This window comes from Lissotriton helveticus, chromosome 8 (genome assembly GCF_964261635.1).
Source record: "Lissotriton helveticus chromosome 8, aLisHel1.1, whole genome shotgun sequence".
NCBI classification, from domain to species: domain Eukaryota; kingdom Metazoa; phylum Chordata; class Amphibia; order Caudata; family Salamandridae; genus Lissotriton; species Lissotriton helveticus.
In genome coordinates, this window is record NC_136069.1 from 206,252,539 (window position 1) to 206,264,836 (window position 12,298).

General features: G+C 43.3%; 1 protein-coding gene across 10 annotated transcripts in view; it reads right to left on the reverse strand.

Annotated features, from left to right (window-relative positions):
- Window positions 1–12,298, reverse strand: part of KCNE2 (potassium voltage-gated channel subfamily E regulatory subunit 2) — a 178,866-nt gene that overhangs the window by 4,646 nt on the left and 161,922 nt on the right. For 6 of the 10 annotated variants that reach the window (XM_078656917.1, XM_078656919.1, XM_078656922.1 and 3 more), the window contains one exon: window positions 11,314–11,406. The exons of the other annotated variants lie outside the window; for them this stretch is intronic. The gene's annotated coding sequence lies outside the window, so the exon portion shown is untranslated. The remainder of the gene's footprint in view (window positions 1–11,313; window positions 11,407–12,298) is intronic. 10 annotated transcript variants of the gene reach the window in all.

Below are 12,298 nucleotides of genomic sequence, written 5' to 3' on the forward strand. Positions count from 1 at the left end.
TATTGAAGCTGGAGGGAGTGAATTCCAAAAAGAGGGGCCAAGGTAGGCAAAAGATATGCCTCCCACCCTGAATAATTTAAATATAGGTACAATGAAATTCTCACGGGTTGATGAGCAAAGGTGATGGGCATGCACATAGGGGTTAACCAAAGATTGCAGGTACTGTGGTGCCATGCCACTTTTAATTTTGAACATGTAGCTCAGGGCTTTGAACTTAATTTGGTTCTCCACCCTGAGCCAGTGTGGGTCCCGTATGTGGCTGGAGATGGAAGAGGCTCTGGGGACCCTGCAGAGTAGTCTTGCTGCAGAGTTTTGTACCATTTGTAACCTACGCGTCACAGCCTTGTTAGACCCAAAATATAGAACATTTCCATAGTCCAGCCGTGAGGTGATAAGAGCTTGGACTACTGTTCTCTGGGTAGACTCTGGCAGCATCCAGATGATCTTTCTGAGCCGCTTTAGAATGGTGAAACGTGGCCGCAACCTTGACTGCCTGGTTGTGCATAGTGATTGAGTCATCAATGGTTACACCTAAATTATGGACGTAGCTAGAAGGCCGGGGAAGTTCACCCATCTCACTGGGCCAGTGCAGTGGGCCCCATGAATCTTTGTTTTTGGCAAGTATCAGGACCTCAGTTCTTTGCCGTTTAATTTTAGATAGTTGGCGTGCATCCAAGAAGCTATTTTCCCTAATACAACCTGAAGGGGGGATGAGACACTGGTATTTGCATTAGAGAGAGAGAAGATAATCTGGGAGTCATCAGCGTAGGAAAAGAGAGTTAACCCAGCCTCTTCTGCAATGTCCGCTAAGGGTCTGACATATAGGTTAAAAAGAAAGGGGCTAAGGATGGAACCTTGGGGCACCCCATAAGGTAAGCAGTGTTTGTCAGAGCTGGCAATTGCGGAAAAGATTTGGAAGGTACGGTTATCCAGGAAGGCAATTAGCCATTTTAAAGCTGTGCCACAGATGCCGAGTGACTCCAGTGTGTTTACAAGTATTGAATGAGTTACTGTGTCGAACGTCGCTCTTAGGTCTAATAGTATAAGCACAACAGTATCACCAGCATCCAAATGATCCCACAGCCGTTCCGTGACCCCTAATAGTGTAGTTTCTGTAGAAAAACCCGTTCGGAAACCAGATTGTGATGGATGGAGAATTGTATTGGTTTCTATGAATTTTGAAAGCTGGGAGTGGATATGTTTCTCCAGCTGTTTCGAGAAGGCGGGTAGTAAGGAGATAGGCCTATAGTTGGAAAGTGTGTTGGGGTCGGCATTGGGCTTTTTTAGAAGAGGGATCACCATGGCGTGCTTCCAGGCTGACAGGACTGAGGATTCAAGTAGGGAGGCATTTAGAAGATCCATAATGACACGCAGATGAGGTGTCTTAAGCTGTTTGAGCACCGAGATTGGCATAGGGTCATTAGGTGAGCTGGATTTTACAATGTCTAAGAGAACTTTAAAAGAGTCTTCATTGAGAAGGGGCCAGGAGCCTAGAACATTTGGTGGAGTATCATGCACTCTGACTTGGTCAGGGGGTGTATTGTTAGCCATGTGTGGAGAAGGTGTGAGCTGGAGGGAGAGTTTAGGCTGTGGCTGAGAGAGCTGCCACAGTAAGTGACCGCAATGTCTAAGTACATTTTTTCTACTTTCTGAACAAAGAAGAGAGCCAGATCCTCATATTGACTTTTATTGAGAGGGGGTCTCGCTAAGGTCTCTGAGCCGGCCAGCTGCTTGACTATGTCAAAAAGTGTTTTTGAGCAGTGCAAAGCATCAGAGATGGTTGTAGAGATGAATGTAGCGCGGGCTGAGTTACAAAGATTATGGTACAGTTTTCTGGCCTTTTTGTAAATATTTTTAGATTCAGGAGCGTAGTCTCTTCTCATTTCTGTTCTAGCACTTTACATTTGGCTTTCTCTTTTTTAAGAGTGTCAGATACCATGGCGCAGGCGGACGATGATTGCCGATCTTTTTATTTGAAAGGGGAAGACAGGTGCCTATAATATTCAAAATTGTGTAAGGCAGACAGGGCCTATTCAGGTGCAAGGAAATCTCCTGCCACTACCCTAAATGCAGCCCAGGTCTATTCAGCCCAGTCCTGACTCATCCAGGAAAGGCAGGACACACATCAACCCCACCAGTGGCTGTCTACAATGACTTCAAATCCCAAGCCCCTGTCACTCCAAAGCCAGACAGCCAATCCACAACTCAGCAGAGGCACACAGGATGGTTCAGAAAGAAAATGGCTACTTTCTAAAAGTGGCATTTTCAGAAACATAATTTAAAGACCATCTTTACCAATAGATTTATGATTAAATGTTGAGTTCGGAGTGCCAATGGGCAGTTATACTTGTAAGCTATTGCAATATATCTCCCATTCTATCCAGTGGGACAGAAAGCCTTTCAATAGTGAAAAACGAAATACACTGTATTTCACTATCAGTACATGTCACACAGACCCAGTACATGTCCTACCTTTCACATACACTTCACCCTGCCTATGGGGGTACCTTGAGCCTACCTGAGGGGTGTCTTACATGGACAAAAAAGGAAGGGTAGGGCCTGGTAAGTGGGTGCACTTGCCAGGCTGACATGGCAGTTTAAAACTGCGCGCAGACACTGCAGTGGCAGGTCTGAGAACTCTTTGCAAGGCTGCTTGCGTGGGCGGCATAATCAGTGCTGCAGGCCCACTAGCAGCATTTGATTCACAGGGCCTGGGCACACACAGTACACTGTACTAGGGACTAACCAGTAAATCAAATAAGGCAATCATGGAAACAGCAATCCATAAACACAAAATACACAGGGAGCACCTGTCCTTTGGCACTGACCAGAAGTGGCAAAGGGCCCAAAGCAGCTAGACCAGCATAGAAAGGAAATCCAGCACACAGCAAAAATACAGGAGGCAGATCCAAAAAGATAGGGGAAACCACACCTAGGATGGCAAGTATAACAATAATCTTTTATCGATTGTGTTTGTGTGATGTTTGAGTGCATGTGTGTGAAATGTGTGAAGTGCTGCTGTCTTTCCTGTACCTGTTCTATGTGTAAAAAATAGCTTTCACTGTTGCTGATCATGTTGTACATGGCTTGTAGGAGTGTGTAAACCTTGCATGATTAACTTCTGTGCTGTAATTTTTCTGTGCACACTGGAAGCTTTTACTTCTACTCCCCATGATTTACCGTCTGTGTGTGTGTGATAGGTGATTACTTACCCAGTTGTTCTCTGGGCTGTACCTGTGCAGTGTCTATAGCTGGCTCTTTTTCTGCTCACACTGTACCTGCTTGGTCTGAGAATTAGTTTCAGTGCTCCTTCTTCCTTGTGTGTTTGTGTGTTTGTTGGTGTGTATTTGTGTGTGTGTGTGTCTAACTATGTTATATCTGTTTTAATTTCTAAAGGTAGCCTGTATGGCAGCTACCGTACTCAATTTGGTCTGCGTTTGTGAGACTGAAGCTTGTACCGTGCTCTCTGTTTTGTGTGTAACAGGCCTGAGAAACCCTTTTTCAATATTCAATTCAATTCAAAAAGCTTTATTCGACAGTAAGTCATAAAAGCACATACAATACACAAAACTATCAAAATACACAATAAATAGTACATGAACAATACACTGGATAAAAAGATATTAAATTCCGTTTGATTACTGTCAGCTAGGAAAAGCTGTTAAAATTCATATATGATACATTTAAAGTTAGTTCATGAAGTAAAAAACACTTTATAATAGCAATAAAACCTTATAACTAGCTAGCAGCAGATGGCAATAAAGTGCGTGTGCGGATGATCCAAGCCCACCTCAAAAATTTGGCTACATCAATAGCTATATGGGGAGAACAATCAGATCCTAGTATACTTAATGCTTCTATATGCCTCAAAGTGCCCAAGGAAGAGCAGATAGGTCTCAACCATTTGCGTCGTGGGGCTGCATAAAGGGGACATACAAAAAATAAATGGGCGATAGTCTCTGCCATTTCTAGACAATTATGACATTTTTCATCTAAGAAGGACGCCCCTATTTACGAGTAAAAGCTTTAATTGGTAAGGTTCCTATCCTAAATTGAAAATACAACTCAATTATATCCCAGTATGCTTCACAGGACGGCCAAAATGTAGTGTTCATACCGGACCTGTAGGCTGACATCAGGACCATTTCCCAGTATTTTTCTTTCAATTGTTTTTTTGTGGGGAAAATTGCAGTGCCTGGTTCATCCCATAATAATCTTAAAGCCATCTTTACCAAGAGAGACCTTAGACCTTTTAACCACTGGATTTTATGAAAGCGATCTACAAGGATCACATCCTTCAAACCCTGGGCATAATGTGTAAGTTCAGGGGTGATCCAGATTCGCCTCCAATACAGAAGTGGGCGTAACCTAGTCATATCTACCACATTTTTCTTACCTAGGGCTAGTAAGAGCGGAGCCATAGGAGTACTTTGGGGAACACCAATTAAACCACGTCGGAATTTATTTTCAGCTTTCCCAAGGTGACTCAAATTATTAAAACCCCATAACTCTGCTCCATAAAGGGCAGAGCTTATCACTTTGATGTTATATATTTCCAGAGCTGAGTAATTGGTTTTGTGAAGGAGGATGTATATTTAGAGGATAATATACCTACGAGCTGATAGTATTTTAAGATAGTCATATCCATGTGGCTTTTCCAACCCATATTACTCTGCAGCATGATACCTAGGTAGGTGAAAGCATCCACCTGCTCTAGGGGAGTGTTGTTCAGGAGGAATCTGCCTTTAAAAGGTTTATGCTGGTTCAGGGACATAAACTTTGTTTTTGCGTTGTTGACCTCAAGCCCCTGCAGATGGCAACATTCCCCAAAAGCATTGACAGCCTTCTGCAGACCACACAGGGTCCTGGAGACGATCAAGGTGTCGTCCGCAAACATAAGGACAGGTACGCGAACCCCAGCTAAGACGAGGGATTAGTAGGGGAACTACAAAGATGGTCCACTATTCCATTGATGTATAAAGAAAACAGGGTGGGGGCCAAAACACAACCCTGCCGAACACCACGTTCGACAGGGAATGATTCGGTGACCTCACCCTGTGTCCCCCATCTGATCCTAGCGAAATTGCTCTCATGTAGGCGGGCGAGGAGAGTCAATAACTCAGGTGCCATCCCCAGTTCATCGAGGACTCTCCAGAGTTTGCAGCGAGGGACCAAATCGAAAGCCAATTTCAGGTCAACAAATACCGCGTAAAGTGTCTCTTTAGTCAAGACCACGTTCCTCCAGTAGATTGTGATGAATCAAAAGACTTGGTCTATAGAACTAGTGCAAGAGCGAAAGTCAGCTTGAAATGGGGATAATATATTAAATTCCTCTACCCACGACTGTACTTTATTTTGAACTAGTCGGCCCATTAACTTTTGTGCTGAATCTATTAGGCTAATAGACCTATAGTTACTGGGGAGGGATTTATCTCCCTTTTTAAAAACAGGGATATTTTCAATATACAAAAGCTGCAACTGTTCACATTGTCAAGGATTGTTAATGTATGGAGCAGATATGCAGGATGGGACAAATTGAGGGCTAGATTTTCAAAGATTTTGCATTGGGTTTGCATCACTTTTTTGATGCATAATCCTTTGTAGTATTAACAATGCAACAGAAATGGTTATTTGGGTGTTTTTAAATTTTTTTTTTAAATACGCATGGTAACGAATTGCCATACTTTGAGTTACTTTGCGCCAGGCAGGCATTCCATGAGTGGTGCATCGCCGTTGTTTGCATCCAACCATGGATATTGATGCACACCTATATCTCCAAAGATTTGTAGACTTGAGTTTGCACCAAAATGGCATGCATTCCTGAGGCTGTGTAACTGGGAGAAATATCATATTCTGCATCACACAAACAAAGAAGAAATAGCCTCAAAGCATAGTTTTAAGCATAAAGGTATGCATTCCTACATAAAAAACTATCCTTAATGCAGAAGCCTTTCACTATGACATAGGGTGCCTGGTTGCTGCTGCAAACCCCAAAAATGCCAGTGCATGAACAGAGCAGAACTGCATCATCTCTTTGAAGATATGGCACAGTTTTGCTCTCTCCAGTTCATACAATGCAGCAAAAGCAACTTGACTTGCTGTGCTGTGTTGAGTGAACTGTTTGAAAATATGCCCCTCTGTGTCCTTTGGTCAAGGTGAGGCAAATAGTTGACTATGTGCATTAGGCCGCATGAAGTGGATACGTTCCTGTTTATTTGACTTCATAATTCTCATTGTTGACTAAGAAAGAGAGAATGTACCATCTCAAAAAGAGTCTTTCATGTCTACCAAACCTTAAAGATGTTAGCACATGTTGCATAGATCTCTGGATGCCATGTGTACTCCTGACAAACATTTGCATGGTGAGGGAGAGACATTAATAATCTTTAAAATTGTGTGGAATTGATGTCTAATGATCTGGTACTTCCAATTCCCAATCTACATCCTTAATATTTCTGCAGTTTTGTAGTTTAATTTGCAACTGTGAACAAGTGCATGAACAATGTTTGCACAGAGTGACAAGTGAAAAATACTGTTTTTACATGTCAATTGGTGCAAATTGTAGTTATATACTGACCGGGCGGTGTAGAAGATGGTATAAATTTGCCCTGGCGCTGGACAAAAATGCTTGCCACTGGTACAATCTAGTTTTTTTCCCCAAACGTTATTATTATTATTTAATTTTACTAGTGCCATGCAGCTCCCCACACACTTCTATCAGGCACGCTTGCAATAGCATACTGTTCGGGCACTGTTTTAATGTGCAGCCATCTTAGTATATTTGTTTCCATTATTATACTTGATCATTCAAAGATGGCGGCCCATCATGTGTGCCCAGGAATGGGCGGCCAACTTTGAAAGTTTTTGGCAAGCTCTTACGTGTGCACAGACACATAGATATATATGCACACAGACTTACACCCACAGACACACACACCTACAATAAATAGCAATAACTTTACCAACAGCCACTTTCTGGCATATTGGGAACTTTTCTCAGGGCTTACGGAATAAGCAGTGCAAATATGTTTCTGCAGGCATATCTGCATAACTCCCCTGGCAGCAAGGTGCAGGAGACACCAGCAGACACCAAAGTACTACCTACATTTTAACAGGAAGAAACGGCTTTACTGGGGTTCCTCCTGTTAATTTACAGACATGTTTGTAATGGTGCAGAAAGATGTAAAAGTCATATGAGCTGATGATTAAACATGCTTTTCTTCTGCATCATTACCACATTGCCAGAGTTAGATGCTTTTTCTTAATATAGAAATTCCAATCAGTTGGAAAGTCTCTGACTGCCCTTAGGACCTCTGGTATGGATACACTGTGTTAGTCTCTCTTACTCTGGCACCAACGTGAAAAGTTACCTGAAGGACTTCATGTTGTAAGCCTACTGTAAACAAACATTGTAAGGATTTTTTAGCTCTGGGATTAGCCAAGACCTATTGATTTTAAAACAACCATAAATATTTATATAGTAACTTGCAACAGCTTTCACTCAGCCTTCTTCATCCAATGTACATATTTCCTTCGGCAGTAAGTCATCCCATTTTAGCCACTGGTACCTCTCTGTTTCAGTGTCAGAATTCTGTGGAAGCATAATGTTGAAACTCACACAGAAAATTGTCCCTCTCATTGCCAGGAAGTGTGGGACAATGTGTTCTTTTAGAAATAATAATTATAATTTTCTAAACTTTTTTAACTTTGCAAGTTCCCAGCAGCTCCCAAGAAACTGCTACTGCCCACTTGCCAATGCTCCCTGTGCAGGCATTTGAAAGTGTCACCCATCTCTGAAAGGGCTTTAAAACCACAAAGAGCCTGTTTGCATGTGCACATGTGTGTGCATGTACATCTGACCATTTCTAATTTTTTTAAATATAATTTTACAGAAAAATAAAAGTGTCATAACGGCCTGGACTGCAGACTTTGAAACTAGGGTACCAGGTTCGAGTCTTAGCGTGGGCTCAGTATCCCGTGATTCCGGGCCAATCACTGAATCTCCCCATGCCTAAGTGCCTAACAAATGAATATGTTCTTGTGTAATGTAACTGGAGCTCAGGTAAAGTGCTACAATACTTTTGGGTCGAGATGGTGCTATATAAAAATTGCTAAAAATATATACATACATATGTGTGTGGGGGGGCACAAGTGTCTGTGTTGCAGCACACAGTACCCCAGTGCAGAGCAGAGTTGCGTCATATCTCAGTAGCCATGATGCATTTCTGTTCTCTCTAATTCACTCAACACAGCAGAGCAAGTTCACTTTCTTAAATCTGGACCCAAAGGTTAAAGTGACCTTGTGGTTTGTTATCATACAAATCTCTTACTCTGTGTGAGAAGTTGGCCTGGCATGTGCTGTCCACCATTCTAGTGGGCACCTTGCAGTCCAAGCGACCCCTTATTGATGGTAGGTTAAAGACAACCTTATAGAAAGCTATCCTACTGGTAGCTGTGGAGAGCAGCCTTCAGGCTAAGTCTTGAAGGAATGTAAAGCAGCTTGTTTTACCAGCCTATAATCTCATGAATGACCAAATGAAAAGAGAACCACACCAGGTATATATATAAAATATATGTATTTATTCTAAACACATCTCTCTGGTCTCTTTATGAGGGTAGAGGCAAAAGTACATTCAGTCAAATTATTTAGCACACAGTAAATTAGCACAATATATGGTTAGTCCAAGGGCCGTACCAAACCATATACTAAGAAAGAGGTAGAAGAGCCACGAGGGACTTAGAGACAATGCCTAGGGCCTGTAGAACCGCTGGGGCAACCAGTAAACACCGAAGGTAGTGACACAGGAGACCCACGGGGGACGCGTGCAGTGTCTAAACACAGCCACGAATCACCATTGACTTCTATGGAGAAGGTTGCGATTAGAATTTTAAAGAATAGGGACACTTAGAAGTGGACTTGGAGCAGACTCCTTTAGAACTAGGCAGTTCTAGAGTCACTACCCATGGGAGCACCGGAGTACTCGAGTTACTTCACCCAGGGAAGCCGGGTGCATAGGTGTCTTTTTATGTCGGGTTTCGTCATCGTTTTCTATGGCGAGCTGCGGAAAAGTGCTGCAGGCGACCAAGTGGAAAGTGTCCGGATGGATCCAAGGGTGGATCGGAGATCTGAAGAACCTGAAAGCAGAGGGGACAGAGTCTGGGTCACTAGCCCGTGACCAGGACGGCGATGAGTAGATGCCAACCGATGTCGGGTGATTTCAGGTGAAGAAGGTGAAGCTTGACTCTTCAGCCACGAGGACCAGGAGGTGTCAACGACAACCAGGAGCTGGACTCAACCTGTTCCACAAAGGATATCGAGTGCTTCTGTATCAGTATCTGGACTGGACCCAACAAGCTTTGGCAACAGCAACCCATGCAGAAAGCACAGATTTGGTTTTGGTGCAGACCAGCAAGGTCTGAAAGACTAATCCTTTGGAGGGGAGTCAGGGTACGTCTGGAGCAACCAGGGAAGCCCAAGAACAGAAGAGTTACCTTCATGGGGACCCACCAGTCGACGGACCAGGGATCGCGAAGGGGCCTCAAGCAGTAATGCTAGAAGCGGGCTCACGGAACACTCGTGGAGTGTAGGCCCACAATCTTCGGTGCAGATGGTGCTTGGGGCTTGGACTACAAGTAGCCAAATGCACAACTTCTGGAAAGCTCAGGAAGTTGATGAACTAGTAAATGTGCACGGTGTCCAGTAGTTACGGTCCCACGTCTCTCGTGATGGCTGCGGGTCTTAGCTTTGCTGGGATCTCGTGTCGGCCTCGGAGGTGTCTGGAAGTCTGTGTCCTGTGTCGCAAATCCATCGGGATCCAGCGGGAGCCTTGGAGATGCAGACCGGAAGATGCTTCTTTGGTGCCTGTTTGAACAGGGGAGTCACTCCTTGACTCCAAGGGGGAATGTTCCATCGTCTAGTTGATGTAGAATGTCGAAGTTCCAGGATACATGTTACAGAGTTTCGTCAGGTATAATCTAAAGTCAAAAGGACTGGGTTCCTATACTTATACTAAGTTTACGGGTTGGACTTACTCTAGGGTCCTACCTACGGGAGGACCCAGGGAGGGGCTGGTTACACCCCTTCCCCTTTGTCCAGTTTCATGCCAGAGCAGGGGCTTAGTCCCCCTGCAACCGGTTTGAACTGGGGTATGTACAGGGACACCAAGTGTGCCCCTAGCACTGTCTGAAAAAGCAGTCTATGAATGCACCCACCCAGCCCCAATACACTAAAGCCTGTCTGGGACGTGGTTACACCTCCCTGTGACAGGAAACCTATTGTCCAGGCCTCCCCTACCAGAGTTTCGTCCAGCAGCAGGAGGCCAGACCTGTGTCTGTGGCATCCATTTTGTGATGCCAGGGCTCTTTTAAACTATTACCCGTTAAGTAAGTATGTACATATCTTTTCCCTCCAGAAGGGTGGAATTCTACCTGTTGGCAGGGGTGCGGGGGTAGGATTCCAAAGTGTTTGACGCCAAACACAACATGTTTCCATGCAGCCATTCCAAAGTTAGCATTTACCGCGAGGTTATAATGCACTTAAGAGTATATGGTCTGGCTGCATCACAGAACAGCCTTGTAGAATAGATTCCGAAAGCTGCAGAGGGGCTCAGCTCATACTTGGGCACCCTCTCACACAAAACCAAGCACTCTGCCTTAAGGATTGATAAAGCCTACCATAGGAGTGACTTATTGGTTTATATGTGTCCGTGATTAAAGGTAGATATGGGTAGCCTATATCTTAGTAAGGGGTGCAAGCACCACCTTACCCAGGCTGCAGTAGCAGACCCGTGGTGCCATTTTGGAAGGCTTCCCAGGGGTGGCATAATACATGCTTCAGCCCCTGGTAGGCCTCTGGGGTACCTATGCCCTTGGTACCTAAGGTACCATATACTAGGGACTCACAAGGGTAACCCAGTAACCAATCTGGAGTGTACCTAAAGTACATGCAATCAATTTAGAGAGGAAGCAGCTAGGCTGGGGTCCTGAATACCAGGGCCCCAGCCAGACTAAAGTCGAAAAAAAGTGAAACACCAGCAAACAGTGGGGGTAACCATAGTAAGCAGACCCTACTCTCCTACATTCTGCATTAAAATCCCTAGAAATTCATTGAAAAACCAAATGTTAAAGTGACATTATAGTTAGATCTTGTAATAATATAAAAACTAATGTTTTAAACTAAAAAACACTGAAATGTACTCATTATAGCTTACTGAGCTAATTATAACTTGTGCTTCCACATGCACTGCTTATGACCTCACATATTGAACCACTCATGACATCATTGATGACCTAACTGATAACACTTATCCTTACCCTTTATCAATCAAGATTGCTTCAGGTGTGCCATACGTTTGTCATGAGTAAGATTGTCTGCACTCTAGTTGTTTGTTAGAACACTCTGGGTAGCTGCAGGATAACACAAGAGAATCATTATTATTATTATCATGATTTACTGAGAATGTCAGACTTAATTATCATAAGGCTGAGAAAAGTAGTGTGAATTTACAGAAAATATGCTCTCATTTTAGCTTCTGGAGCACCTTCCATAGCCTCTATGAGAAAATCATGAGAAAACAATTTTCTCTCAAACATGATTGATGAAATTCCAGCATAAACCTTTCTCACAGGGTAAAATCACCTTAGAACAAACCACAATTCCTAAAATTAGTATGGTACCATCAACAATTGATTTATATCCTAACTAAAATCTGTTATCACCCTTTATATGTTCTCCTTTTTGTGACCCTCAAAACCTGCCATTCACTACAATGCATTTCAATTGGGTGCTATCATGTATATTGGTCCCAAGATGACTGCCAACACATTCTGGATAATGTGTTGGCAGTCAGTCAGATCCCACCATGAGATCTGTGCTTAGGTTTCACCCCGATATACAAATTTACATTTCCTTTAATATCTTTAAGACTGCTGAATTGATTTATACCAAATAACAAAAAGCACCCTTTCTGGACCAAGAGCTACCTTTCTGCCAAATTTGGTATAATTCAGGCTGTAGTTGTGTCTAAACTTTCTTTGGGAATTAACAAGCATTTTTTTACCCCCTTTTTCTTGGACCCACTTGACAGATCACCCCAAAACTTTCCTAGCACAACTAGAATCAGCAGGGCACCGTTTTTAAAAAAAAGTTTGTGAAGATTCGTCAAACGGCACCGAACATATAGGCAAGTCAATAAAAGATATATACTAATCTACACTATAAGTTAAATTACCATTCTGTCTGTACAGAACAGCGACCGCTGCAATGGCCCTGGCACCAACGTTATAATATCAGTAAGAG